Genomic DNA, 27,158 nt, shown 5'->3' with positions numbered 1-27,158 from the left:
CCATTTAAATGTTTTGGCAGAGAGATCGTATGGGAAATCTAAAGGACAAATAAGGAAAGCGACAGTTACGCGGCTTTCAAAAGAAAACTCAAGGTTCACTTTCTAATCTCATCATCATCATCATCATCATCATCAGTAGTAGTAGTAGTAGTAGTAGTAGTAGTAGTTAATTTTTTTTTTTCACACAAGTGACTGCTCACAGGCAATAACAAGTGATACTCTATGGAGTCGAAATGACAAAAAGCCTCTTCATATTTCTAGCGCTCTTCACCTTTTTCGATAATCTCTTCAAATCATCTCCCATTATCGCAACTGCCATGCACCATTAATTTCTCGCGAACAATGACTGTTGGTCTTCTCTAGAATTTTGATAACAATAGTCTTTCATTTTAACAGTATTTTATTTTTCTTTCTTTTTTTTTCGCTTTCTTTTTGCTGAACGCATTACCGTCGGATGATTAAATTAATTAAATTAAATTAAATTAATTAAATTAATTAAATTAATTAATCTGAAACATAAAATACTTCACAAACATAAATTACACATAATGATTAACTAGACAGAACCAAGTACAAATATAAACATTTATCAACACATGAACAAATGTGAATAAAAAGGAAAAACCTAAAAGAGTAAAAACAAAAATAAAATCAACGTTTCGTCCCTATTTCAGGGGACATCATCAGGATTTTTAGGCGAGGATGTACAGGAAGACGGTCATATATCACGTGCGAAAGAGGAGAAGTTCAGTTCTCTTTCTGTTCTGGAGAGAAAAAAATTTCATGATGAAAAGAGAATTTATATCTAGTGTGTGTGGAGGGAGGTCAGGTTATATACACATATGCATTTTTTTTATCAACCAGGATCTAAATTAATGTTTTGTTCATTTATTATTATATTACCTATGATTGGGGCTACATTATAAAATCCTTTTCTTTGTTTGATGGTGTTAATGTTTGAAATTAAAGCAGATTCAATAAGTCTCCGTTTTGCTCTATCTGGATGGATTTTAAGATTTTTACATGTCCAAGGCCGAAAGAGTGGCCATGTTCGACACAGTGGGAAAAGAGTGCATTTAAGGGGTTGGCATTTCTTATGTCCCTTTTATGTTCGTTTATATCTTGCTTTATTTTATCAACACATTAACAAATGCAATACGAACAAATGACACAACATAACAAAGTAATACAAATGTTCATAACTCATCCACTGGGTGAAGACCTGTCGCGGCTTGGCCGCTAATCAACAACAACAACAACGACGGCATTACAAACGACCAGCAATTAATAGACTCTACCAAAATCAGCAGTAGTAAGTAAACAACAACAACAACAACGACGGCATTACAAACGACCAGCAATTAATAGACTCTACCAAAATCAGCAGTAGCAAGTAAACAACAACAACAACAACGACAGCATTACAAACGAACAGCAATTAATAGACTCTACCGAAATCAGCAGTAGCAACAGCGCGACAGACGACAACCAATTGAGGGCCTTTCGCCAAAATCATCAGCAGCAGCAATGTCGGCGGCTGTCACGTGATTTCAGGGCCCCGTTGTAGAAAAGAAATTTAAAAAAAAACATCTTTTCTACAACAATAACAAAAACAACAAACTTTAATTTCCTGGAAAAAACTTTGAAATACAAACAACGAAATCCTTCAGCATCGACTGCTCGTAAAGAACACATCCGGGAATTAATATTAACTGTTGTTTATAAATAGAAACAATTTCCTGCCCGTCCCCGGTATCTAGCAGCCCTCTGAATATTTTCGGCGATATTTTCGCCGCTCGTAGGCTTGGTTCTCATGCGAAGCTCGTCCAAGTGTAGTATCTCTACTAAACTTGACCCACCACCGGGCTCTCGGGCTAGGTTAAGGTGTTTTTTATTACTAACCTTGGTTAGTTAGGACCGACCCCCTCCTTTGGGGAGTCAGGACCTAGAGGACCGACTCCACATTTGTGGCAGCTTGGACCCGGAAACCGATCCCCTCTTTTGGGAGACTGGAATCTCGGGACCAACACCACTATCGCTGGTAGTTGAGACCTTCTCTTTTCATTTGTTGTTGCATGTTGTTTTTTCTTCGTTTCGGTCTCACTTCTCGAGACTGGGATGGTCTAATTTCTCACCACTTAATTGCCTGAGCAGCACTCTGACCTGCCAGGCCCAAACTTTTGTCTATCTTCGCTGCTCTCCCAGTGGATCGAGCAGACAGGGCTTTCTTTCTCGCTTCCGTTGGGGTAGTCAGTGGGTAGGGTGACGTGGGGTAGGGCGGGTGCTTCGTTTCTGCTCCCCTCTGTGGGCAGGGATGCCTATCCCCTCTCTCTCTTAATTGCGACGCGGCACTCTGACCCGCTAGCACCCACTGCGTCTTTCTTCTCTGCTCTCCCCCCTCGCGGGGGGATCTGAGCTGCTAACCCGACATCCCCGTGAGGGGAGGTCAAAAACACTATTCTCTTCTGAGTCCGCTTCACCCCCTCCACTCCCCTGGGTTTTCTTTTCTCCCAGCTACACTTTGGGCAGCGGCCAGTGCTACCGCCACGATGCCAGGCAGGAGGGGCACGTCACCCCAAATGCGCAACATCTCCCCCGCAGACGACTCCCCATGTGAGGGAACCAATGCATCTCCCGGCAGGAAGGCGCCAGAAGACAAGGTAGGGCCCCAGCGCGCGGCGACCTTGAGAACAGATCAAGGGGTAGGGCCGCAGCCCGCGGCGACCCCTGGAAAACCACCTGCAACTGCTGCTCCCCATGAGGGCAGCCCGTCGAATTGCGCAGATGCCGGAAGAACGGCAGGGGGAAAAGCAATGGAAGCTGCACCTACAGCATCCCTAGTTCCCCAACAGGCGGACGGGTCTGCGAGACCATTGTCTCTGGCTCCCCAACAGGGCAACTCCCCCTCACCTGAAGAGACAGAGGTAAACAACGCCGCCGGAAAAACAGAGGAGCTACTCGATGCAACCCTAGCCTCTCTAAAAGCGCTGTTCGAGGAGGAAACCATCATCCCACCCAGCAGCACTCCCCAAGAGGGTAATGACGGGAAGAGGAATACCCAGGTGGGGGTAAACGCATTAACCAGTTCCAACAAACGTAAACTGGTAGCAGCACCACCCCCCACCTCTGAGACTGCAAAAGCCGCTGCTGGGAACATATCCCCAGGAGGGGAGGCACCTACAACTCCGAAAGCCATCCAGCAGAACAAGAAACCTAAGGGGAACGACCCGGAAAGCAGAGTAAGCCAGCACGCGAGGACCAATGCGGACTGGCCAACTCTGACTGGTAAAGGTCAAACCCCAGGCGCTGCAGGCACAACAACGGGCACGGAGCGGCCAGCTGCCTCACCTACAACTCCTGTCCCCGGACCAGCAAACACCCAACCGGAGGGAGGATCAGCATGGGGCCCCAAAGCACAACCAAACAAGAAGAAGCCGGAGGACTACAAGAGGCTCTTTGACTCCAAGTACAAAGACTATACGGAGGGGAACACAATCAAACCCCTCCCGGGTCAGGTCGAAGGCTTGGAGAAAAGAGTCCTCTCCTTCATCACATCAGACACCAAGACGAGGGGTCTGACGGGGGTCAACAAAGACACCATGTTGAAACTCCTGCTGGAGCAGAACATCCCAGCCAGTTACGTCTGCAGACGGAGCTACGCACAGTGGGATGTGCTGCTCCCCACGCCAGAAGCCGCCGACAAATTGTCCAGGACTGTACACCAGAGCAGGAATATCAAGCTGCAGCCGGTGTACCTGAACAGGAGAAGGACAAACGTCTCCGCCTTGAACGTCCCCTGTTACATGGATGCAGACCAACTGGGAGCCATCCTCAGCCAGTACGGGGACGTCGAGGAGGTAACTCCAGTCCGCGGTCAAAAGAATATAATGACCGGGGACTACAAGATCCAGATGGTCCTGGACAAGGCCGGCTTCTTTGGAATCCCGGCGACGCTGAAGTTCGGGGACTGGACCCTCTCCCTAATAGTGGAAGGGAGAAAGCCCCACTGCTGGCAATGCCAACAACAGGGGCACATGGCTAAAGACTGCCCCAAGAAGACCAGGAACCCGCCCAGGGCAACCGGAAAGGTAGGAGTAGCAGCACCAGTCAAAGCCTCCGCTCCTGCCCCGACCACAAGCCTCCCAGAAGCACTTGCGGGCTGGGTTACGGTCACCAAAAAAGGGAAGACCCCCCAACAGTCATCCCCACAGACGGTGACCAGAGACCAACCCGAAAAACAAGAGGCCATGGAGACACAGGCACCCCCCTCCTCAAACAAGAGGAAATTACAAGAGTCTGAGGAGGAGGTAGTGTCTGAGGAAGAGGAGGCAACGGCAGCTCCGTCCAAACTGAGCGCCACAGAGATCAGGAGGGCCAGAAGGAGGAAGAGCAGGAAGACACGAGCCGACCCCCCAACTCCTACTGATAAAGACACCTCAGCAGTCCCGCAAGTTAAGCAACCTGCCACCCCACTACCTCAGCAGCCCGAGCAACTACCCCCCTCCCCAGATCTCCCCAAAGCCCCAAGAGACCTTTCACCACCCCCATCCTGTGATAAACCACCCCAGGAAGAAACTGTGTCAACTACCCCCACTCCACCCCCCTCCCCTCACCCCCAACCTAAAAGCCCCCCTTCCCCAACAAGGCCAGTTCGCACGGAAAGAACTAAAAAATTACCATTCCTGCCAGGGGGCAGAATATGCGAGCTGGACCCACACCACACAACGCCGGACCTCAAAGGACAGCAAAAGGTCCATTATAACAAGCTGAAGGGTCTCGCTTACGTTGATGGCGACAGCGTAGCGGACCCAACAAAATTCAAGAACGCGCCGATGTTGACCACCTTTGTGAGGATCAACAAGGACACTAGGACTCAAGCCCTCTGGGCCATGATAAAAGCAGCGAAGGATGCGATCCCGGGCCAGCAGCTGGTGGACAGGGACCATCCTTCACTGAAAAACTTTTTCTTTAAGTGTGAGGGCAGAGTCCCTGTGTACATACACCCCTCATTCTACAGGGCACTCAAACTAACCTTCCCCCTGGACGTGGGAGGTGTGGCCAAGGACGGAGTACCCTCAGCAGATTTACTTACCGGCAGCCTCGGCCAGGCCTGCCACGTCCTCACTGCCAAGGATTTCAGACCCGTCTGTGACACTGAATAAGGTAAGTGAGCATGGCTTTGAACTTGGCTACATGGAATGTGAGGGGCATCAGGTGTCGAAGCAGGGCCTCGCGCGTTGTGAGAGACTTGGTGTCCCTTAAGGTAGATATCGCCGCTATCCAGGAGACCCACTTTATTTGTGACGAGGATTGTCAGGTGCTGGTGAACGATTACGATGTTTACTCAGCATATGGCAATACTAATAGTCGTGGAATCTCCTTGCTAGTGAGTCGCACCCTGTCAGCGTCGGTGAATGTTGTTCACGCAGGCGAGGACGGGCGGCTAGTTGTTGTTGATGTTGCCGTTAATAGTAGTGTGTTTCGGATTGTCGCGGTTTATGCTCCCAATTCTGCTGTAGAGAGGGCATCCTTTTTTCGACGGTTGGAGGGCTTCTTAGTGGATCCGGAACGGTTAGTGCTAATGGGTGATTGGAATGCGATCCTTGATCCCCAAATAGATAAGGTCGGGGGGACTAGTGGGTCGGTGCGGTGTGACAGCACTCTGTTCGACCTGATGGCCTCGTGCGATCTCGTCGACAGATTCCGGCTGGACCATCCGGGGCGGGAGATGTGGACGTGGAATCTTGGAACGCCTTCCCATCCGAGTACTTACTTGGATCGGATGTTAGTTAGAAGAGGTGACGTAGACTTTCTATCGTGCCCCACGTTCCACTGGTTAGGACACTCGGACCATAAACTCGTTATGGCCCGTTTGAACTTAAGTGCTAGGCCTAAACTAGCCGGATACTGGAAGTTCAACAGCACCTTGTTGGAGTTGGAGGACTACCGGTTGAAGGTTACAGAATTAATTCAGAGGGCTTTAGTGGGGGCGGTTACAGGGAGTAAGTGGTGGGTTAGTCTTAAGGCCAAGATTAGGCGCTTCTCTGTCCAATACAGCCAACGCCTCGCGTTAGATAAGGCTAAGGCAAAGAAGCGCTTAGAGGATAAGCTGACCCGGGCGGTGGAGAGGGGGGATCCCCTAGAGGCAGCACTAGCTAAACAAGACCTCAACCGCTTGGCTAGCGAGCGGTATGAAGGTCAAGTAGTTAGGGCCAGATTAATGAAAGTTTCCAACGAGGCTGTGAATGTTGACGCTGTTGAGCGTAAGGCTGCTCTAAGGCGCGGTTCGGACGGGTACATTCGTAAAGTACATAACCTGGAAGGACACGCCCTAGCTTCGACTCGGGAGATCTGCGAGGGGTTTCGGGAGCATCTATCGGAGCGCTTCACCCAACTACCCGGACTCAGGGTCGATGAGTTTGGCAGCTATTTGGCTGACTCGCCCCGCCTCACGGCGGCTCGGGCAGCTAGCTGTGATGGTCTTGTTACTGAACATGAGGTCATTACTGCGTTGAAGCAGGTCGGCTACAACAAATCCCCGGGGCTTGATGGTTTACCCTACGAGTTCTACGTGAGGCTGTCGCCCATGTTGGTCCCTATTCTGAAGGATATGTTCAACCATTGGTTTGCCCAGGGTTCCATCCCTGGACAGGTGACCAAGGGAGTGATCACATTGCTGAGGAAAGGTCAACGGCATGGTGGGAGGGAAAGCTTTGATGATTTTAGGCCCTTGACTCTGCTAAACACAGAGTTAAAGATTTTGGCAAAGATTCTTGCGAATCGCTTGCAGGTTGTCATCACTGACTTGATCGAACCGGACCAGACTTATGCTGTGAAGGGGAGATCGATTCAAGACAATTTGCACTTGATACGCTCGATCATAGAGGGGACAGAAGACGACGCCGAAGCCGCGCTGATCAGTTTGGATCAGTCCAAGGCATTCGATAGGGTCGACCATCGGTTCCTAGGATCTGTGCTAGAGGCCGCCGGATTTAATCCGGACTTCCGCAAGTGGATCTTTGTCCTGTATGATAGGCCGACGGTAGCGGTGCAGATCAACGGTAAGCTGTCGGAGTCATTCGCTGTCTCTCGGTCGGTGCGTCAGGGCTGTCCGCTGTCGCCTCTGTTGTACGTCCTGGCGTTGGAACCCCTCCTTCGCAAGTTAAGGGACGAGGCGGCCACACCAGTCCTGCGCGGAATAGCCCTCCCTGGAGGCACACGAGCCAGGGTTTCCGCGTTCGCTGATGACGTCACCGTGTTCGTGTCTTGCCACACGGACGTTCAAGCGGTGGTCGAGGCGCTCGCTCGATACGAAGAAGTTACAGGGGCCATGTTCAACCGCAGCAAGTCTGTCGGCCTGCGGTTGGGGGCCTGGACCGGGGTAAACTCGCTTCCAGGTATTTTCAGCTGGACCGATGGACCGGTCCGTATTCTCGGTATCTGGTTTGGACCGGGACTTCAGCTGGAAAAGAATTGGTCGGAAGTATATGGCAAGGTCAAATCGTCGGTGAAGACTTGGATTGGAAGGAAATTGTCCTTGAAGGGTCGGGCGGAGGCGTGCGCTACATACGTCTTCCCGCTCATCCTTTACCGATTGTCTGTACTTCCTCTCCCTGCAAAACGACTAACCCGCTTACAAGGGTGCCTCGATTCACTATTGTGGAAGGAGGGTAAGCATTATGTCTGCAGAGAGGTCTGTGTCCAGAAGCCGAGCGAGGGAGGCCTGGGTCAGCCCAGTCTCTTGTGTCATAGAAATGCCGAGAGATTGGCTTTCTTGGGTCGTTCGCTTGAAGAAGACGCTCCTTGGGTCCCTGTGGTTGAGAACGCGTTTCCCAATCTCAAATCCAACTCCTCGGTAGAAGGTCGTCGTAGGCCGAGGGGGGAGTCTAAGTTCTTCTCCGAATGCCGGACCGCTCTTAGAGCTTTGCCGGGGACCAGTGTCCTCGATCAGCCAAGAAAGAAACTATATCGGGAGCTAGTGGAGGGGACCGCGAAGGATCCACTTTGTAGGCGGATGGGATGGTCGATGGGGGTTGTCCGCTCTCATTGGAGTTGGGCGCCGGGACGGGAGATTCTGAACAACTCGGAATTTTCCCTCACCTGGCGACTGGTCCGTAACGCGCTGCCCCTTCTCGACGTACTCCGCCGGTATAAAGAAAATACAAGTGGCTTCTGTCCGCGCTGTGACGAACGCGAGCCCGAAACGATCGGGCACGCGTTTTTTAGTTGCAGCCGGATCCAGCCCTTATTGGAGTACGTCGAGGGGGTAACGGCTCGCATCGATGCCGAATGTCCGCTCGATCTCGACGAAGGGTTTTTTGTGTACAACATGGAGCCGCCGTTCCCCAGGGAGGAAAGAATGGTTTTCCTGGCGATCCTGGCAGTAGCGCGCATGGTGATTTGGATCACGCGCCTCAAGTTGGTCCACGAAGGGACATCTGTTCCAGATCGTGATCTGATCGTTTACTTTAAACATCAGCTTAAGGTGAAGATCAGATGCGATTGGAGGAGGTTGCCTAGAACGGATTTCGACAAGAGGTGGGTGCACAGCACTAGCTTGTGCATCCGTCGAGGAGTCAAGTTTCAATACGTGTTCCCTCCTTAAGCATGGCACGGGCGGTGCTGGGGCCTTCGGAACCCACCCCGCTTAGGTTCTAGCTAAGAAAAACTTAAGAAGACTCTTGACTGGTGGTATAAATGAGATCCTGCTCCTGATTTTATTTTTTGGTACTAGAGAACCTCTGAGTCTGCCCATCCCCTTTGTGCCACATCCTTGTTTTTTCAACATCCCCGGTCACTCCCCTACTCAGAGGTCACCTCCCAACCCTCCTCCACCCGTTGCTTTGTCTTCTCCCACTGCCATTAAGATATTTTCCCCAATCCCCAATTAGGGATGCCCTGCTTGTTTTCGGTCCCCCGGAAAACAGTGGGGGGTCTAGTCACCTAGATTAGGACAGGGGGGTCTCACTAACAACTCTGTAGGACTTATTGTTTGTTTTTCATACGAACACTTTTTAGTTTTTTTTTTTTTTTTTTTTTTTTTTTTTTTTTTTTTTTTTTTTTTTTTTTTTTTTTCCCCACTCCACGAACAATCTTTCTCTTAATTCAAAAACTTTTTATTTCTAATGAAATTGAACTTTATTTTTTCACACATGCACACACACACCATATTAAAAAAAAAAAAAAAAAAAAAAAAAAAAAAAAAAAAAAAAAAAAAAAAAAAAAAAAAATGCATACACAAACACACAGACAACTGTTCATCAATTGTAAATATAGTTTTCATTCTTAAACGCTGGGGATTTATTAGTTAGTTTAAGATCCATAGAGTGAATGAGGTATTTTGGTAAATGTTGCCAGTCAAGAGTAAGACTCCAAAGTCTACATTCATTACCTTTTTAATCACTTTAGTCACAAAGACCCTGAACCCTTCCCCTCCCAAACTTTGAGTAGGGCCTTGTGCCTAATTTTGTTGTTTAAGGAATTTTTTTGTTAATTGGATTTTCAAGATTTTTTTATTAAGCAATAAAATACATAATCTCATGCGAAGCTCGTCCAAGTGTAGTATCTCTACTAAACTTGACCCACCACCGGGCTCTCGGGCTAGGTTAAGGTGTTTTTTATTACTAACCTTGGTTAGTTAGGACCGACCCCCTCCTTTGGGGAGTCAGGACCTAGAGGACCGACTCCACATTTGTGGCAGCTTGGACCCCGGAAACCGATCCCCTCTTTTGGGAGACTGGAATCTCGGGACCAACACCACTATCGCTGGTAGTTGAGACCTTCTCTTTTCATTTGTTGTTGCATGTTGTTTTTTCTTCGTTTCGGTCTCACTTCTCGAGACTGGGATGGTCTAATTTCTCACCACTTAATTGCCTGAGCAGCACTCTGACCTGCCAGGCCCAAACTTTTGTCTATCTTCGCTGCTCTCCCAGTGGATCGAGCAGACAGGGCTTTCTTTCTCGCTTCCGTTGGGGTAGTTAGTGGGTAGGGTGACGTGGGGTAGGGCGGGTGCTTCGTTTCTGCTCCCCTCTGTGGGCAGGGATGCCTATCCCCTCTCTCTCTTAATTGCGACGCGGCACTCTGACCCGCTAGCACCCACTGCGTCTTTCTTCTCTGCTCTCCCCCCTCGCGGGGGGATCTGAGCTGCTAACCCGACATCCCCGTGAGGGGAGGTCAAAAACACTATTCTCTTCTGAGTCCGCTTCACCCCCTCCACTCCCCTGGGTTTTCTTTTCTCCCAGCTACACTTTGGGCAGCGGCCAGTGCTACCGCCACGATGCCAGGCAGGAGGGGCACGTCACCCCAAATGCGCAACATCTCCCCCGCAGACGACTCCCCATGTGAGGGAACCAATGCATCTCCCGGCAGGAAGGCGCCAGAAGACAAGGTAGGGCCCCAGCGCGCGGCGACCTTGAGAACAGATCAAGGGGTAGGGCCGCAGCCCGCGGCGACCCCTGGAAAACCACCTGCAACTGCTGCTCCCCATGAGGGCAGCCCGTCGAATTGCGCAGATGCCGGAAGAACGGCAGGGGGAAAAGCAATGGAAGCTGCACCTACAGCATCCCTAGTTCCCCAACAGGCGGACGGGTCTGCGAGACCATTGTCTCTGGCTCCCCAACAGGGCAACTCCCTCTCACCTGAAGAGACAGAGGTAAACAACGCCGCCGGAAAAACAGAGGAGCTACTCGATGCAACCCTAGCCTCTCTAAAAGCGCTGTTCGAGGAGGAAACCATCATCCCACCCAGCAGCACTCCCCAAGAGGGTAATGACGGGAAGAGGAATACCCAGGTGGGGGTAAACGCATTGACCAGTTCCAACAAACGTAAACTGGTAGCAGCACCACCCCCCACCTCTGCGACTGCAAAAGCCGCTGCTGGGAACACATCCCCAGGAGGGGAGGCACCTACAACTCCGAAAGCCATCCAGCAGAACAAGAAACCTAAGGGGAACGACCCGGAAAGCAGAGTAAGCCAGCACGCGAGGACCAATGCGGACTGGCCAACTCTGACTGGTAAAGGTCAAACCCCAGGCGCTGCAGGCACAACAACGGGCACGGAGCGGCCAGCTGCCTCACCTACAACTCCTGTCCCCGGACCAGCAAACACCCAACCGGAGGGAGGATCAGCATGGGGCCCCAAAGCACAACCCAACAAGAAGAAGCCGGAGGACTACAAGAGGCTCTTTGACTCCAAGTACAAAGACTATACGGAGGGGAACACAATCAAACCCCTCCCGGGTCAGGTCGAAGGCTTGGAGAAAAGAGTCCTCTCCTTCATCACATCAGACACCAAGACGAGGGGTCTGACGGGGGTCAACAAAGACACCATGTTGAAACTCCTGCTGGAGCAGAACATCCCAGCCAGTTACGTCTGCAGACGGAGCTACGCACAGTGGGATGTGCTGCTCCCCACGCCAGAAGCCGCCGACAAATTGTCCAGGACTGTACACCAGAGCAGGAATATCAAGCTGCAGCCGGTGTACCTGAACAGGAGAAGGACAAACGTCTCCGCCTTGAACGTCCCCTGTTACATGGATGCAGACCAACTGGGAGCCATCCTCAGCCAGTACGGGGACGTCGAGGAGGTAACTCCAGTCCGCGGTCAAAAGAATATAATGACCGGGGACTACAAGATCCAGATGGTCCTGGACAAGGCCGGCTTCTTTGGAATCCCGGCGACGCTGAAGTTCGGGGACTGGACCCTCTCCCTAATAGTGGAAGGGAGAAAGCCCCACTGCTGGCAATGCCAACAACAGGGGCACATGGCTAAAGACTGCCCCAAGAAGACCAGGAACCCGCCCAGGACAACCGGAAAGGTAGGAGTAGCAGCACCAGTCAAAGCCTCCGCTCCTGCCCCGACCACAAGCCTCCCAAAAGCACTTGCGGGCTGGGTTACGGTCACCAAAAAAGGGAAGACCCCCCAACAGTCATCCCCACAGACGGTGACCAGAGACCAACCCGAAAAACAAGAGGCCATGGAGACACAGGCACCCCCCTCCTCAAACAAGAGGAAATTACAAGAGTCTGAGGAGGAGGTAGTGTCTGAGGAAGAGGAGGCAACGGCAGCTCCGTCCAAACTGAGCGCCACAGAGATCAGGAGGGCCAGAAGGAGGAAGAGCAGGAAGACACGAGCCGACCCCCCAACTCCTACTGATAAAGACACCTCAGCAGTCCCGCAAGTTAAGCAACCTGCCACCCCACTACCTCAGCAGCCCGAGCAACTACCCCCCTCCCCAGATCTCCCCAAAGCCCCAAGAGACCTTTCACCACCCCCATCCTGTGATAAACCACCCCAGGAAGAAACTGTGTCAACTACCCCCACTCCACCCCCCTCCCCTCACCCCCAACCTAAAAGCCCCCCTTCCCCAACAAGGCCAGTTCGCACGGAAAGAACTAAAAAATTACCATTCCTGCCAGGGGGCAGAATATGCGAACTGGACCCGCACCACACAACGCCGGACCTCAAAGGACAGCAAAAGGTCCATTATAACAAGCTGAAGGGTCTCGCTTACGTTGATGGCGACAGCGTAGCGGACCCAACAAAATTCAAGAACGCGCCGATGTTGACCACCTTTGTGAGGATCAACAAGGACACTAGGACTCAAGCCCTCTGGGCCATGATAAAAGCAGCGAAGGATGCGATCCCGGGCCAGCAGCTGGTGGACAGGGACCATCCTTCACTGAAAAACTTTTTCTTTAAGTGTGAGGGCAGAGTCCCTGTGTACATACACCCCTCATTCTACAGGGCACTCAAACTAACCTTCCCCCTGGACGTGGGAGGTGTGGCCAAGGACGGAGTACCCTCAGCAGATTTACTTACCGGCAGCCTCGGCCAGGCCTGCCACGTCCTCACTGCCAAGGATTTCAGACCCGTCTGTGACACTGAATAAGGTAAGTGAGCATGGCTTTGAACTTGGCTACATGGAATGTGAGGGGCATCAGGTGTCGAAGCAGGGCCTCGCGCGTTGTGAGAGACTTGGTGTCCCTTAAGGTAGATATCGCCGCTATCCAGGAGACCCACTTTATTTGTGACGAGGATTGTCAGGTGCTGGTGAACGATTACGATGTTTACTCAGCATATGGCAATACTAATAGTCGTGGAATCTCCTTGCTAGTGAGTCGCACCCTGTCAGCGTCGGTGAATGTTGTTCACGCAGGCGAGGACGGGCGGCTAGTTGTTGTTGATGTTGCCGTTAATAGTAGTGTGTTTCGGATTGTCGCGGTTTATGCTCCCAATTCTGCTGTAGAGAGGGCATCCTTTTTTCGACGGTTGGAGGGCTTCTTAGTGGATCCGGAACGGTTAGTGCTAATGGGTGATTGGAATGCGATCCTTGATCCCCAAATAGATAAGGTCGGGGGGACTAGTGGGTCGGTGCGGTGTGACAGCACTCTGTTCGACCTGATGGCCTCGTGCGATCTCGTCGACAGATTCCGGCTGGACCATCCGGGGCGGGAGATGTGGACGTGGAATCTTGGAACGCCTTCCCATCCGAGTACTTACTTGGATCGGATGTTAGTTAGAAGAGGTGACGTAGACTTTCTATCGTGCCCCACGTTCCACTGGTTAGGACACTCGGACCATAAACTCGTTATGGCCCGTTTGAACTTAAGTGCTAGGCCTAAACTAGCCGGATACTGGAAGTTCAACAGCACCTTGTTGGAGTTGGAGGACTACCGGTTGAAGGTTACAGAATTAATTCAGAGGGCTTTAGTGGGGGCGGTTACAGGGAGTAAGTGGTGGGTTAGTCTTAAGGCCAAGATTAGGCGCTTCTCTGTCCAATACAGCCAACGCCTCGCGTTAGATAAGGCTAAGGCAAAGAAGCGCTTAGAGGATAAGCTGACCCGGGCGGTGGAGAGGGGGGATCCCCTAGAGGCAGCACTAGCTAAACAAGACCTCAACCGCTTGGCTAGCGAGCGGTATGAAGGTCAAGTAGTTAGGGCCAGATTAATGAAAGTTTCCAACGAGGCTGTGAATGTTGACGCTGTTGAGCGTAAGGCTGCTCTAAGGCGCGGTTCGGACGGGTACATTCGTAAAGTACATAACCTGGAAGGACACGCCCTAGCTTCGACTCGGGAGATCTGCGAGGGGTTTCGGGAGCATCTATCGGAGCGCTTCACCCAACTACCCGGACTCAGGGTCGATGAGTTTGGCAGCTATTTGGCTGACTCGCCCCGCCTCACGGCGGCTCGGGCAGCTAGCTGTGATGGTCTTGTTACTGAACATGAGGTCATTACTGCGTTGAAGCAGGTCGGCTACAACAAATCCCCGGGGCTTGATGGTTTACCCTACGAGTTCTACGTGAGGCTGTCGCCCATGTTGGTCCCTATTCTGAAGGATATGTTCAACCATTGGTTTGCCCAGGGTTCCATCCCTGGACAGGTGACCAAGGGAGTGATCACATTGCTGAGGAAAGGTCAACGGCATGATGGGAGGGAAAGCTTTGATGATTTTAGGCCCTTGACTCTGCTAAACACAGAGTTAAAGATTTTGGCAAAGATTCTTGCGAATCGCTTGCAGGTTGTCATCACTGACTTGATCGAACCGGACCAGACTTATGCTGTGAAGGGGAGATCGATTCAAGACAATTTGCACTTGATACGCTCGATCATAGAGGGGACAGAAGACGACGCCGAAGCCGCGCTGATCAGTTTGGATCAGTCCAAGGCATTCGATAGGGTCGACCATCGGTTCCTAGGATCTGTGCTAGAGGCCGCCGGATTTAATCCGGACTTCCGCAAGTGGATCTTTGTCCTGTATGATAGGCCGACGGTAGCGGTGCAGATCAACGGTAAGCTGTCGGAGTCATTCGCTGTCTCTCGGTCGGTGCGTCAGGGCTGTCCGCTGTCGCCTCTGTTGTACGTCCTGGCGTTGGAACCCCTCCTTCGCAAGTTAAGGGACGAGGCGGCTACACCAGTCCTGCGCGGAATAGCCCTCCCTGGAGGCACACGAGCCAGGGTTTCCGCGTTCGCTGATGACGTCACCGTGTTCGTGTCTTGCCACACGGACGTTCAAGCGGTGGTCGAGGCGCTCGCTCGATACGAAGAAGTTACAGGGGCCATGTTCAACCGCAGCAAGTCTGTCGGCCTGCGGTTGGGGGCCTGGACCGGGGTAAACTCGCTTCCAGGTATTTTCAGCTGGACCGATGGACCGGTCCGTATTCTCGGTATCTGGTTTGGACCGGGACTTCAGCTGGAAAAGAATTGGTCGGAAGTATATGGCAAGGTCAAATCGTCGGTGAAGACTTGGATTGGAAGGAAATTGTCCTTGAAGGGTCGGGCGGAGGCGTGCGCTACATACGTCTTCCCGCTCATCCTTTACCGATTGTCTGTACTTCCTCTCCCTGCAAAACGACTAACCCGCTTACAAGGGTGCCTCGATTCACTATTGTGGAAGGAGGGTAAGCATTATGTCTGCAGAGAGGTCTGTATCCAGAAGCCGAGCGAGGGAGGCCTGGGTCAGCCCAGTCTCTTGTGTCATAGAAATGCCGAGAGATTGGCTTTCTTGGGTCGTTCGCTTGAAGAAGACGCTCCTTGGGTCCCTGTGGTTGAGAACGCGTTTCCCAATCTCAAATCCAACTCCTCGGTAGAAGGTCGTCGTAGGCCGAGGGGGGAGTCTAAGTTCTTCTCCGAATGCCGGACCGCTCTTAGAGCTTTGCCGGGGACCAGTGTCCTCGATCAGCCAAGAAAGAAACTATATCGGGAGCTAGTGGAGGGGACCGCGAAGGATCCACTTTGTAGGCGGATGGGATGGTCGATGGGGGTTGTCCGCTCTCATTGGAGTTGGGCGCCGGGACGGGAGATTCTGAACAACTCGGAATTTTCCCTCACCTGGCGACTGGTCCGTAACGCGCTGCCCCTTCTCGACGTACTCCGCCGGTATAAAGAAAATACAAGTGGCTTCTGTCCGCGCTGTGACGAACGCGAGCCCGAAACGATCGGGCACGCGTTTTTTAGTTGCAGCCGGATCCAGCCCTTATTGGAGTACGTCGAGGGGGTAACGGCTCGCATCGATGCCGAATGTCCGCTCGATCTCGACGAAGGGTTTTTTGTGTACAACATGGAGCCGCCGTTCCCCAGGGAGGAAAGAATGGTTTTCCTGGCGATCCTGGCAGTAGCGCGCATGGTGATTTGGATCACGCGCCTCAAGTTGGTCCACGAAGGGACATCTGTTCCAGATCGTGATCTGATCGTTTACTTTAAACATCAGCTTAAGGTGAAGATCAGATGCGATTGGAGGAGGTTGCCTAGAACGGATTTCGACAAGAGGTGGGTGCACAGCACTAGCTTGTGCATCCGTCGAGGAGTCAAGTTTCAATACGTGTTCCCTCCTTAAGCATGGCACGGGCGGTGCTGGGGCCTTCGGAACCCACCCCGCTTAGGTTCTAGCTAAGAAAAACTTAAGAAGACTCTTGACTGGTGGTATAAATGAGATCCTGCTCCTGATTTTATTTTTTGGTACTAGAGAACCTCTGAGTCTGCCCATCCCCTTTGTGCCACATCCTTGTTTTTTCAACATCCCCGGTCACTCCCCTACTCAGAGGTCACCTTCCAACCCTCCTCCACCCGTTGCTTTGTCTTCTCCCACTGCCATTAAGATATTTTCCCCAATCCCCAATTAGGGATGCCCTGCTTGTTTTCGGTTCCCCGGAAAACAGTGGGGGGTCTAGTCACCTAGATTAGGACAGGGGGGTCTCACTAACAACTCTGTAGGACTTATTGTTTGTTTTTCATACGAACACTTTTTAGTTTTTTCCCCACTCCACGAACAATCTTTCTCTTAATTCAAAAACTTTTTATTTCTAATGAAATTGAACTTTATTTTTTCACACATGCACACACACACCATATAAAAAAAAAAAAAAAAAAAAAAAAAAAAAAAAAAAAAAATGCATACACAAACACACAGACAACTGTTCATCAATTGTAAATATAGTTTTCATTCTTAAACGCTGGGGATTTATTAGTTAGTTTAAGATCCATAGAGTGAATGAGGTATTTTGGTAAATGTTGCCAGTCAAGAGTAAGACTCCAAAGTCTACATTCATTACCTTTTTAATCACTTTAGTCACAAAGACCCTGAACCCTTCCCCTCCCAAACTTTGAGTAGGGCCTTGTGCCTAATTTTGTTGTTTAAGGAATTTTTTGTTAATTGGATTTTCAAGATTTTTTTATTAAGCAATAAAATACATAATCTCATGCGAAGCTCCTTTAACTGTTCACGTTTTCTATTCTTTTTTCAGATTGTTCAGTGTCTGGACCCGACTTAAGCAGCCGGCAGGACTAGAGGTTACCCACGTACCCTTTTGTGGTGAAGGCCCTCTAGCTTCCAAATCGGCGGGTCGGGGAAGGGCACTGGGCCAACAAATCAAGAGGCAGGCCTCTGCCTCTAACACCATGGGGGACGCCCCTGGTGTTGCGCCGAGAAGGGGGGGTGTCACATCCGGTGACACCCCAGTGCCGAGAAGGGGGGGTGTCACACCCGGTGACACCCCAGTGCCGAGAAGGGGGGGTGTCACACCCGGTGACACCCCAGTGCCGAGAAGGGGGGGTGTCACACCCGGTGACACCCCAGTGCCGAGAAGGGGGGGTGTCACATCCGGTGACACCCCAGTGCCGAGAAGGGGGGGTGTCACACCCGGTGACACCCCAGTGCCGAGAAGGGGGGGTGTCACACCCGGTGACACCCCAGTGCCGAGAAGGGGGAGCGTCACATTCGGTGACGTTCCAGTGCCGTTGACGGGTAACGTCACAATGCCGTCGAGTGACGTTACAGTGCCGCTGTCGGGGGAGACCACGCCCAGTGGAATCCCAGTGCCGTCGTCGTTGTCAGGGGATGCCACACCCAGTGAAATCCCACTATCACCTGCAGCGTTCATGGTAGAAATAGAGTCTCTAGCCGCGGGGTATTCACCATCACCTCCTGTATACCTAGTAGAGGGAAAAGACTCTAGGCCCGGGGGCGCTGAACCAAGGGAAGACAGCGACACAGATTTTCTCAACCCATGGGCAGTTGTCGGGGGAAAACCACGGACACGGGAAGAGAAAAGAGCAATCAAGACAAGCTGGGCCATACCTCAAAGGCCCATCAGGAAGTCGCGCCCTTCCGCAGAAGGAACAAACAGAGCGGTCAGGTCGGCGGACAACAGCCCGAAGAAGAGGGAACCAGCATTGAGGAGATGGAACTCTCTTGAGTTAGAGAAACCAACTACATGGCAACCTATGACTCACGAGAAGAAGCAGAATCCGGGGAAAAGCCCAGAAGCAAGACCGGAGAAGACGGGCCCAGGAAAAAGTCCGGAAGAAGGAAGCAGCTGGGGACCAAATCAAACAAGTCCAGAGAAGACCTGGGGCCCGAAGGAGCAAAAGAGCCCGGAAGCATACCGAAGACTCTTCCAGGAAAAGTACCGGCACCTCACGGACGGAAACGAAATCAAGCCAGTCCCAGGGAAGCTCGAAAGCCTCAGAAGAAGAATTGTGTCCCTAGTGACTTTCGATGAAAAACAAAAGGGGCTCACCGGATTGAGCAAGGAGAAAATGATAAGCTTGTTGGTGGAAACAAACATCCCAGCAACTTACATAGTGCGTAGAAGTTACGCAATGTGGGATGTCCTGCTACCCACAGAAGAAGACGCCATCAGAACATCGAAAAGCGACACAATATGGAAGGGGATCCGGTGTAAGCCAGAATACCTGGAAAAAAGACGAACAACGGTGACCATTCTGGGAGTCCCATGGTGTTTCGAAGAGGAGCAGGTCGGAGCCATCTTATCACAATATGGGGACGTGGAGGCAGTGACGGCAGCGCGAGGCCCCAAAAATATAATGACCGGAGATTATAAGCTCAAGATGAGGGTCAACAGAGCTGGCTTCAACACAATCCCCGCCCAACTGACATGGGAGAAATGGACAATGTCCATAATCGTCGAAGGCAGAAGGCCACACTGTTGGAGCTGTAGGATGCCGGGCCACATGGCGAAGTTCTGCCCGAAGAGGGATCCAGTGCCCCCACCGACAGCGGTGCCCCCGGTGAAAGTGACGGAGAAAGCAGTCACACCAACAGCGGAGACACCAAGGAGCTGGAGTACTGTGGCCAAGAAGGGAAAGCAGAAGACAGTGGCCCCGGAAAAGCCAAAAGACCAGAAACAAAAGGAAGAGAAGTCGGGAGTGAAACGAAAGTTGGCCCCCGAATCAGAAGAGGAAGAAGAAGAAAAGAAGACGGAAAAAAGAAGCCTGGCAGCCACAAACAAGAAGGTTAAGGAAGACCAGGAAGACGACGACGAAGAAGACCAAGAAAACCCTGCCCAACCGTCAGACCCCATGGATGAGCAGAATACCCCTCCCCCTACCACTACTACTCCTACTACCAACGAGGAGACCTCTGAAGCCCAAACTTCCGAAGACGTAGAAGCCGGGTCCCCAGAGGACATGGAAGCAGAAGAGAACAAAGAGACGATCAGCACCACCACCACCCCGGTAGCCCCGATCCGGACTGAACGAACACGGAAGAGGCCTTTCTTACCCGGGGAGAGGATATGCGAGGTGGATGTGAGCCAGGGACCGGTGGACCTCAGCGCAGGCCAGAAGAAGCACGTCCAAAAGCTGGAAAAGCTCACCGAAGTGGACGGGAAGGAAGTGGAGAGGCCAACCAACTTCAGTGAAGCACCGATGCTCATCACGTTCCTGAGAAAGGAGAAGGGGGCCAGAGTAAAAGCATTATGGAGGATGGTTGCCGAAGCGAAACTGGCTTTTCCGGGGCTGAAGATTGTGGATGAGGAGCACCCGTCCTTAATGCAAATAGCAGTCAAGTGCGAAGGGAGGGTCCCCATTTATGTTCACCCATCCCTTTATAGAGCCTTGAAAATAACCTTTCCCTTAGACGTGGGGGGACTGGTCCGAGGAGGTCAGTTCACAACAGAGTTGCTAACTGGCAGCATCGGTCAGTCTTTCGGCGTTCTAACACCCGAGGACTTTAGACCCGTTTTTGAGGGATACTTCTAGTTAAGGAAATTATGGCAAACTTGAACCTAGCTAGTTTAAATGCGAGGGGCATGAGATCTCGAAGCAAGGCTGCTCGCGTGCTGAGGGATCTCATAGCCCTGGAGGTAGATATAGCTACAATTCAGGAGACCCACTTTGTTGGGCCCGGGGATTGCAGTGTGCTGGTGAACGACTTTGACGTTTATTCAGCATACGGCAATTCCTTTAGCCGTGGGGTTTCTGTGTTAGTGAGTCGCACCCTAGGTGCGGCGGTTACTGTAGTTCACGCGTGCGCTCATGGAAGGCTGGTCGTGGTCGATGTTGCCGTTAAAAGCAGTAAGTTCCGGATTTTGGCAGTTTACGCGCCCAATATCGCTGGGGAGAGGGTTTCCTTTTTTCGGCAGGTGGAGGTGTTCCTTTCGGCGGGTCCGGAGCGAGTAGTTTTAATGGGGGACTGGAATGCCATCCTGGACCCCAAGATAGATAAGGTCGGGGGGAATAGAGGGTCGGATCGGTGTGAAAGCAGCCTGTCTGACCTGATGGCCTCGTGCGATCTTGTCGACAGGTTCCGTCTGGATCACCCAGGGAGGGAGATGTGGACGTGGCAAAGTAGCGTGGCCGCCTGTCCAAGTACCTACTTGGACAGGATGTTAATTAGAAGAGGCGACATAGATTTCTTATCGTGTCCCACGTTCCACTGGTTAGGTCATTCGGACCATAAATTAGTAATGGCCCGTTTGAGATTAGGTAATAGGCCTAGGTTGGCTGGCTACTGGAAGTTGAACGCCTCCTTGTTGGAGATGAACGACTTTCGAGAACAGCTGACAACACTAATTCAGCGGGAGTTAGTGGGGGCGGTTACCGGGAGTAGCTGGTGGGTTAGACTTAAGGCTACCATTAGGCTCTTTTGTGTCCAATACAGCCAACGCCTCGCGTTAACTAGGGCACGGACCAAAAGGCAGCTAGAAGATAGATTGACCCGGGCGGTGGCTGGTGGGGATCCCCTAGAGATAAACATAGTTAAGGGGGACCTTCAGCGCTTGGCTAGCGAGCGTTACGAAGGGCAAGTAGTTAGGGCTAGGTTAAAAAGAGTCTCTAACGAAGCCGTGAACGTTGACGCTGTTGAGCGTAAGGCTGCCTTAAGACGTGGTTCGGACGGGTACATTCGGAAGGTGAAAAACCTGGAAGGACATACCCTCGTATCGACTCGAGAGATTTGCAATGGGTTTCGTCAACATTTGAAGGAACGCTTTACCCAACTACCCAGACTCCGCGGCCAGGAGTTTGGCAGCTATTTAGCCGGCTCGCCCCGCCTTACTGCGGACCGAGCAGCTAGCTGTGATGGGGTGGTTACAGAGCGTGAAGTCATTACTGCGTTGAAGCAGGTTGGCCAGAACAGATCTCCAGGGCTCGATGGTCTGCCCTACGAATTGTATTTGAGGCTGTCGCCCATGTTTGTTCCTCTTCTGACGGGTGTGTTTAACCACTGGTTTTCCCAGGGATCCATCCCTGGGCAGGTAACCAAAGGAGTGGTCACACTACTGAAGAAGAAAGAGCGGCATGGTGGGGAGGACTTAGATGATTACAGGCCCATCACTCTGCTAAACACAGAGTTGAAGATTTTGGCCCGCGTTCTTGCAAACCGACTGCAGGTTGTCATCGGTGATTTGGTCGAACCGGATCAGACTTGTTCTGTGAAGGGGAGAACGATTAAAGACAACTTGCACTTGGTGCGCACGATCATAGAGGGGTTAGAAGACGACACAGGAGCCGCGCTGATCAATTTAGATCAGTCCAAAGCTTTCGATAGGGTCGACCATGGTTTCTTGGAGTCTGTTTTGGAGACCGCCGGTTTTGGTCCGGACTTCCGCAAGTGGATTTCCGTTTTGTATCGTGACCCCACGGTAGCGGTACAAGTAAATGGTAGGTTGTCGGAGTCCTTTGGGGTCTCTCGGTCGGTGCGCCAGGGGTGTCCGCTGTCGCCTCTGCTTTATGTCCTGGCGTTGGAGCCCTTCCTTCGCAAGTTAAGGGACGAGACGACGAGACCAGTCCTACGCGGGATAGCTCTACCTGGCGGCCGATTTGCCAGGGTTTCCGCGTACGCCGATGACGTCACCGTTTATGTAGGGCGAAGGATCGATATTAAAGCGGTGATAGAGGCGGTCGATGAGTATGAACGTGTTACAGGGGCCATAGTCAACCGCAGCAAGTCCGTTGGCCTGCGGTTGGGCACTTGGACCGGGGTAAACTCGCTTCCAGGTGAGTTCGGCTGGACAGATGGCCCGGTAAAGATTCTTGGAATCTGGTTCGGGCCTGGGCTCCAGCTGGACAAAAATTGGTCGGAGGTACAGACAAAGGTCGAATCGTCAGTGGGGACTTGGATTCGCAGGGGTTTGTCCCTGAAGGGTCGTGCGGAGGCGTGCCAAACTTACGTCTTTCCGTTGATCCTTTACCACTTGTCAGTACTTCCTCTGCCTGCGGACCGCTGTAAGGCTTTGGAGCGACTCCTTTTCAGACTCCTCTGGAAAGGGGGAAAGCCGTATGTCCGTAGACAGGTCTGTACACAGAAACTCAGCGATGGAGGCTTGGGAATGCCTGACTTGTTAAGTCATAAGCACGCCGAAAGATTGGCGTTCCTAAGTCGGACACTGCTTGAGGAATTGCACTGGGTGCCAGTTGTGGAGCACGCTTTCCCACAGCTCGTACCCTCCCCTGCCGCCGAAGGTCGCAGAAGACCGGCGGGGGAACGGCGGTTCCTCTCCGAATGCCGAGCCGCCCTTAGGGCATTGCCGGGGTCCAGTGACCTTGCACGGCCTAGGAGGAGACTGTATCGGGATTTAGTAGTGGGGACCGCAAAAGATCCGCTGGTTGAGCGGCTGCACATGTCGAGGGAGGAGGTCCTCTCTCAGTGGAATTGGGCGCCAGCCAGTAGCTTTCTAAATAATTCAGAGTTTTCAATCACATGGAGGCTAGTCCGGAATGCGCTGCCACTTTTCGGCGTACTAGCCGGATTCTGCAGAGAGGATGAATACGTTCCTTTCTGCCCCCGCTGCGAGGAAGACGAAGATGAAACGAGGGAGCATGCCTTTTTTCTTTGCAGCGGAGTTCGGAGGCTCTGGGAGTACGTCGGAAGGGTAACGGCTCGCATCGACCCCGAGCGGTTGGTGCCACTTGATTTGGCGTACGTCGTCGACAACATGGATCCGCCGTTTACTGGGGAGAGACGATTGGTGTTTCTAGCGATCCTAGCAGTAGCTAGATTAGTAACGTGGATTTCACGTCTTGAGATTGTCCATGAGGAGCAATCTGTTTCGGATCGGGATCTGGTTGGTCGCTTTAAACATCAACTTAAAGTAAAGATCAGATGCGATTGGAAAAGATTGCACCGCATGGACTTTGATAGGAGATGGGTGCACAACACTAGTTTGTGCATCCGACGAGGCGCTAGGTTTAAGTTTGTTTTCCCACCCTAGTGGTATCTGTCAGGCGGTGCTAAGGTTCTACGGAACCCAGCCCCAAACAAAGTAACAGAGTAGGGATAGTTAGGTCCTAACCACCACGAGTGGAAAATTCTTTATTAGATACTAGACTAGGGCAAGTATGAAAGTTGATCCCGTCCCTGAATTTATTTTTATCGGCAATAGGAGAGCTTCCAAAAGATGCCCAGTCCACCCTTTGTTTTGTCCCCGGTCTGTTTGCCCCTATACGTACATTTATCTTGGAAGACGCCGTCCAGTCCTGATGTTACCCATCCCTATCTAATTTATTTTCAAATATCGTCCCTAGGTCCCCCACTCCCCACTAGGGAACGACCTGCTTGCTTTCGACCTTCGGGACCGAAAGACAGTAGGCGCTCCATATTTAGAAATAGGTTGGGGGGATCCATTACTAACCCGACCCCATAGGCATTTTGTTAATTTGTTTTTTCTTTTCTTTTTGGGTGTATCTTAGTTTGCCCCCCTCCCCATCATCTCATCCCTCATTTTTAGAAAAAATTTTATTTCCAAAATCATATTTTCTTTTTTGTTTGTACATATGATTTTGTTTTGTTGAATAAAAACATTTATTTCTTTCAGTTAAAAACGCCAAAGCCATACGCTGGGGAGATTTTAAGTAGATAAACTCCATGGTAAGAATGATAATATAAAAAATAGTGTCTTAGCATAGGAATTTTAATAAAGTCTTCAAAGACCTAGCATAGTTTAGAATGACCCTCGACCCCCCTTTCCCCCTACTGGCTTCATGCCTAAGTGTCTCTGGACCCCAAATGAGGGCCTGGCAGTAGATAATGCCAGGTCCGGGGCAGAACACTAAATAAAAGGCTTGGTTCCCACGCGAAGCTCCTTTAACTGTTCACGTTTTCTATTCTTTTTTCAGATTGTTCAGTGTCTGGAACCGACTTAAGCAGCCGGCAGGACTAGAGGTTACCCACGTACCCTTTTGTGGTGAAGGCCCTCTAGCTTCCAAATCGGCGGGTCGGGGAAGGGCACTGGGCCAACAAATCAAGAGGCAGGCCTCTGCCTCTAACACCATGGGGGACGCCCCTGGTGTTGTGCCGAGAAGGGGGGGTGTCACATCCGGTGACACCCCAGTGCCGAGAAGGGGGGGTGTCACATCCGGTGACACCCCAGTGCCGAGAAGGGGGGGTGTCACATCCGGTGACACCCCAGCGCCGAGAAGGGGGGGTGTCACACCCGGTGACACCCCAGTGCCGAGAAGGGGGGGTGTCACATCCGGTGACACCCCAGTGCCGAGAAGGGGGGGTGTCACACCCGGTGACACCCCAGTGCCGAGAAGGGGGGGTGTCACACCCGGTGACACCCCAGTACCGAGAAGGGGGAGCGTCACATTCGGTGACGTTCCAGTGCCGTTGACGGGTAACGTCACAATGCCGTCGAGTGACGTTACAGTGCCGCTGTCGGGGGAGACCACGCCCAATGGAATCCCAGTGCCGTCGAGAGATACCACACCCGGTGGAGTCTCAGTGCCGTCGTCGTTGTCAGGGGATGCCACACCCAGTGAAATCCCACTATCACCTGCAGCGTTCATGGTAGAAATAGAGTCTCTAGCCGCGGGGTATTCACCATCACCTCCTGTATACCTAGTAGAGGGAAAAGACTCTAGGCCCGGGGGCGCTGAACCAAGGGAAGACAGCGACACAGATTTTCTCAACCCATGGGCAGTTGTCGGGGGAAAACCACGGACACGGGAAGAGAAAAGAGCAATCAAGACAGGCTGGGCCATACCTCAAAGGCCCATCAGGAAGTCGCGCCCTTCCGCAGAAGGAACGAACAGAGCGGTCAGGTCGGCGGACAACAGCCCGAAGAAGAGGGAACCAGCATTGAGGAGATGGAACTCTCTTGAGTTAGAGAAACCAACTACATGGCAACCTATGACTCACGAGAAGAAGCAGAATCCGGGGAAAAGCCCAGAAGCAAGACCGGAGAAGACGGGTCACGAGGGATCACAGCAGCAGAGCCCAGGAAAAAGTCCAGAAGCTGGAAGCAGCTGGGGACCAAATCAAACAAGTCCAAAGAAGACCTGGGGCCCGAAGGAGCAAAAGAGCCCGGAAGTATACCGAAGACTCTTCCAGGAAAAGTACCGGCACCTCACGGACGGAAATGAAATCAAGCCAGTCCCAGGGAAGCTCGAAAGCCTCAGAAGAAGAATTGTGTCCCTAGTGACTTTCGATGAAAAACAAAAGGGGCTCACCGGATTGAGCAAGGAGAAAATGATAAGCTTGTTGGTGGAAACAAACATCCCAGCAACTTACATAGTGCGTAGAAGTTACGCAATGTGGGATGTCCTGCTACCCACAGAAGAAGACGCCATCAGAACATCAAAAAGCGACACAATATGGAAGGGGATCCGGTGTAAGCCAGAATACCTGGAAAAAAGACGAACAACGGTGACCATTCTGGGAGTCCCATGGTGTTTCGAAGAGGAGCAGGTCGGAGCCATCTTATCACAATATGGGGACGTGGAGGCAGTGACGGCAGCGCGAGGCCCCAAAAACATAATGACCGGAGATTATAAGCTCAAGATGAGGGTCAACAGAGCTGGCTTCAACACAATCCCCGCCCAACTGACATGGGAGAAATGGACAATGTCCATAATCGTCGAAGGCAGAAGGCCACACTGTTGGAGCTGTAGGATGCCGGGCCACATGGCGAAGTTCTGCCCGAAGAGGGATCCAGTGCCCCCACCGACAGCGGTGCCCCCGGTGAAAGTGACGGAGAAAGCAGTCACACCAACAGCGGAGACACCAAGGAGCTGGAGTACTGTGGCCAAGAAGGGAAAGCAGAAGACAGTGGCCCCGGAAAAGCCAAAAGACCAGAAACAAAAGGAAGAGAAGTCGGGAGTGAAACGAAAGTTGGCCCCCGAATCAGAAGAGGAAGAAGAAGAAAAGAAGACGGAAAAAAGAAGCCTGGCAGCCACAAACAAGAAGGTTAAGGAAGACCAGGAAGACGACGACGAAGAAGACCAAGAAAACCCTGCCCAACCGTCAGACCCCATGGATGAGCAGAATACCCCTCCCCCTACCACTACTACTCCTACTACCAACGAGGAGACCTCTGAAGCCCAAACTTCCGAAGACGTAGAAGCCGGGTCCCCAGAGGACATGGAAGCAGAAGAGAACAAAGAGACGATCAGCACCACCACCACCCCGGTAGCCCCGATCCGGACTGAACGAACACGGAAGAGGCCTTTCTTACCCGGGGAGAGGATATGCGAGGTGGATGTGAGCCAGGGACCGGTGGACCTCAGCGCAGGCCAGAAGAAGCACGTCCAAAAGCTGGAAAAGCTCACCGAAGTGGACGGGAAGGAAGTGGAGAGGCCAACCAACTTCAGTGAAGCACCGATGCTCATCACGTTCCTGAGAAAGGAGAAGGGGGCCAGAGTAAAAGCATTATGGAGGATGGTTGCCGAAGCGAAACTGGCTTTTCCGGGGCTGAAGATTGTGGATGAGGAGCACCCGTCCTTAATGCAAATAGCAGTCAAGTGCGAAGGGAGGGTCCCCATTTATGTTCACCCATCCCTTTATAGAGCCTTGAAAATAACCTTTCCCTTAGACGTGGGGGGACTGGTCCGAGGAGGTCAGTTCACAACAGAGTTGCTAACTGGCAGCATCGGTCAGTCTTTCGGCGTTCTAACACCCGAGGACTTTAGACCCGTTTTTGA

General features: G+C 51.9%; 1 protein-coding gene across 1 annotated transcript in view; it reads left to right on the top strand.

Annotated features, from left to right (window-relative positions):
• LOC145260611 (cytochrome c oxidase subunit 6C-like) overlaps positions 1-27,158 on the top strand; it is a 143,724-nt gene that overhangs the window by 853 nt on the left and 115,713 nt on the right. The gene's annotated exons all lie outside the window — the stretch shown is intronic.

Source organism: Euprymna scolopes, chromosome 3 (genome assembly GCF_053919585.1).
Source record: "Euprymna scolopes isolate OS-2025 chromosome 3, ASM5391958v1, whole genome shotgun sequence".
Taxonomy (NCBI): Eukaryota; Metazoa; Mollusca; class Cephalopoda; order Sepiida; family Sepiolidae; genus Euprymna; species Euprymna scolopes.
The sequence above is the reverse complement of the archived record's forward strand: the minus strand, read 5'-3'. Positions and strand labels throughout refer to the sequence as shown.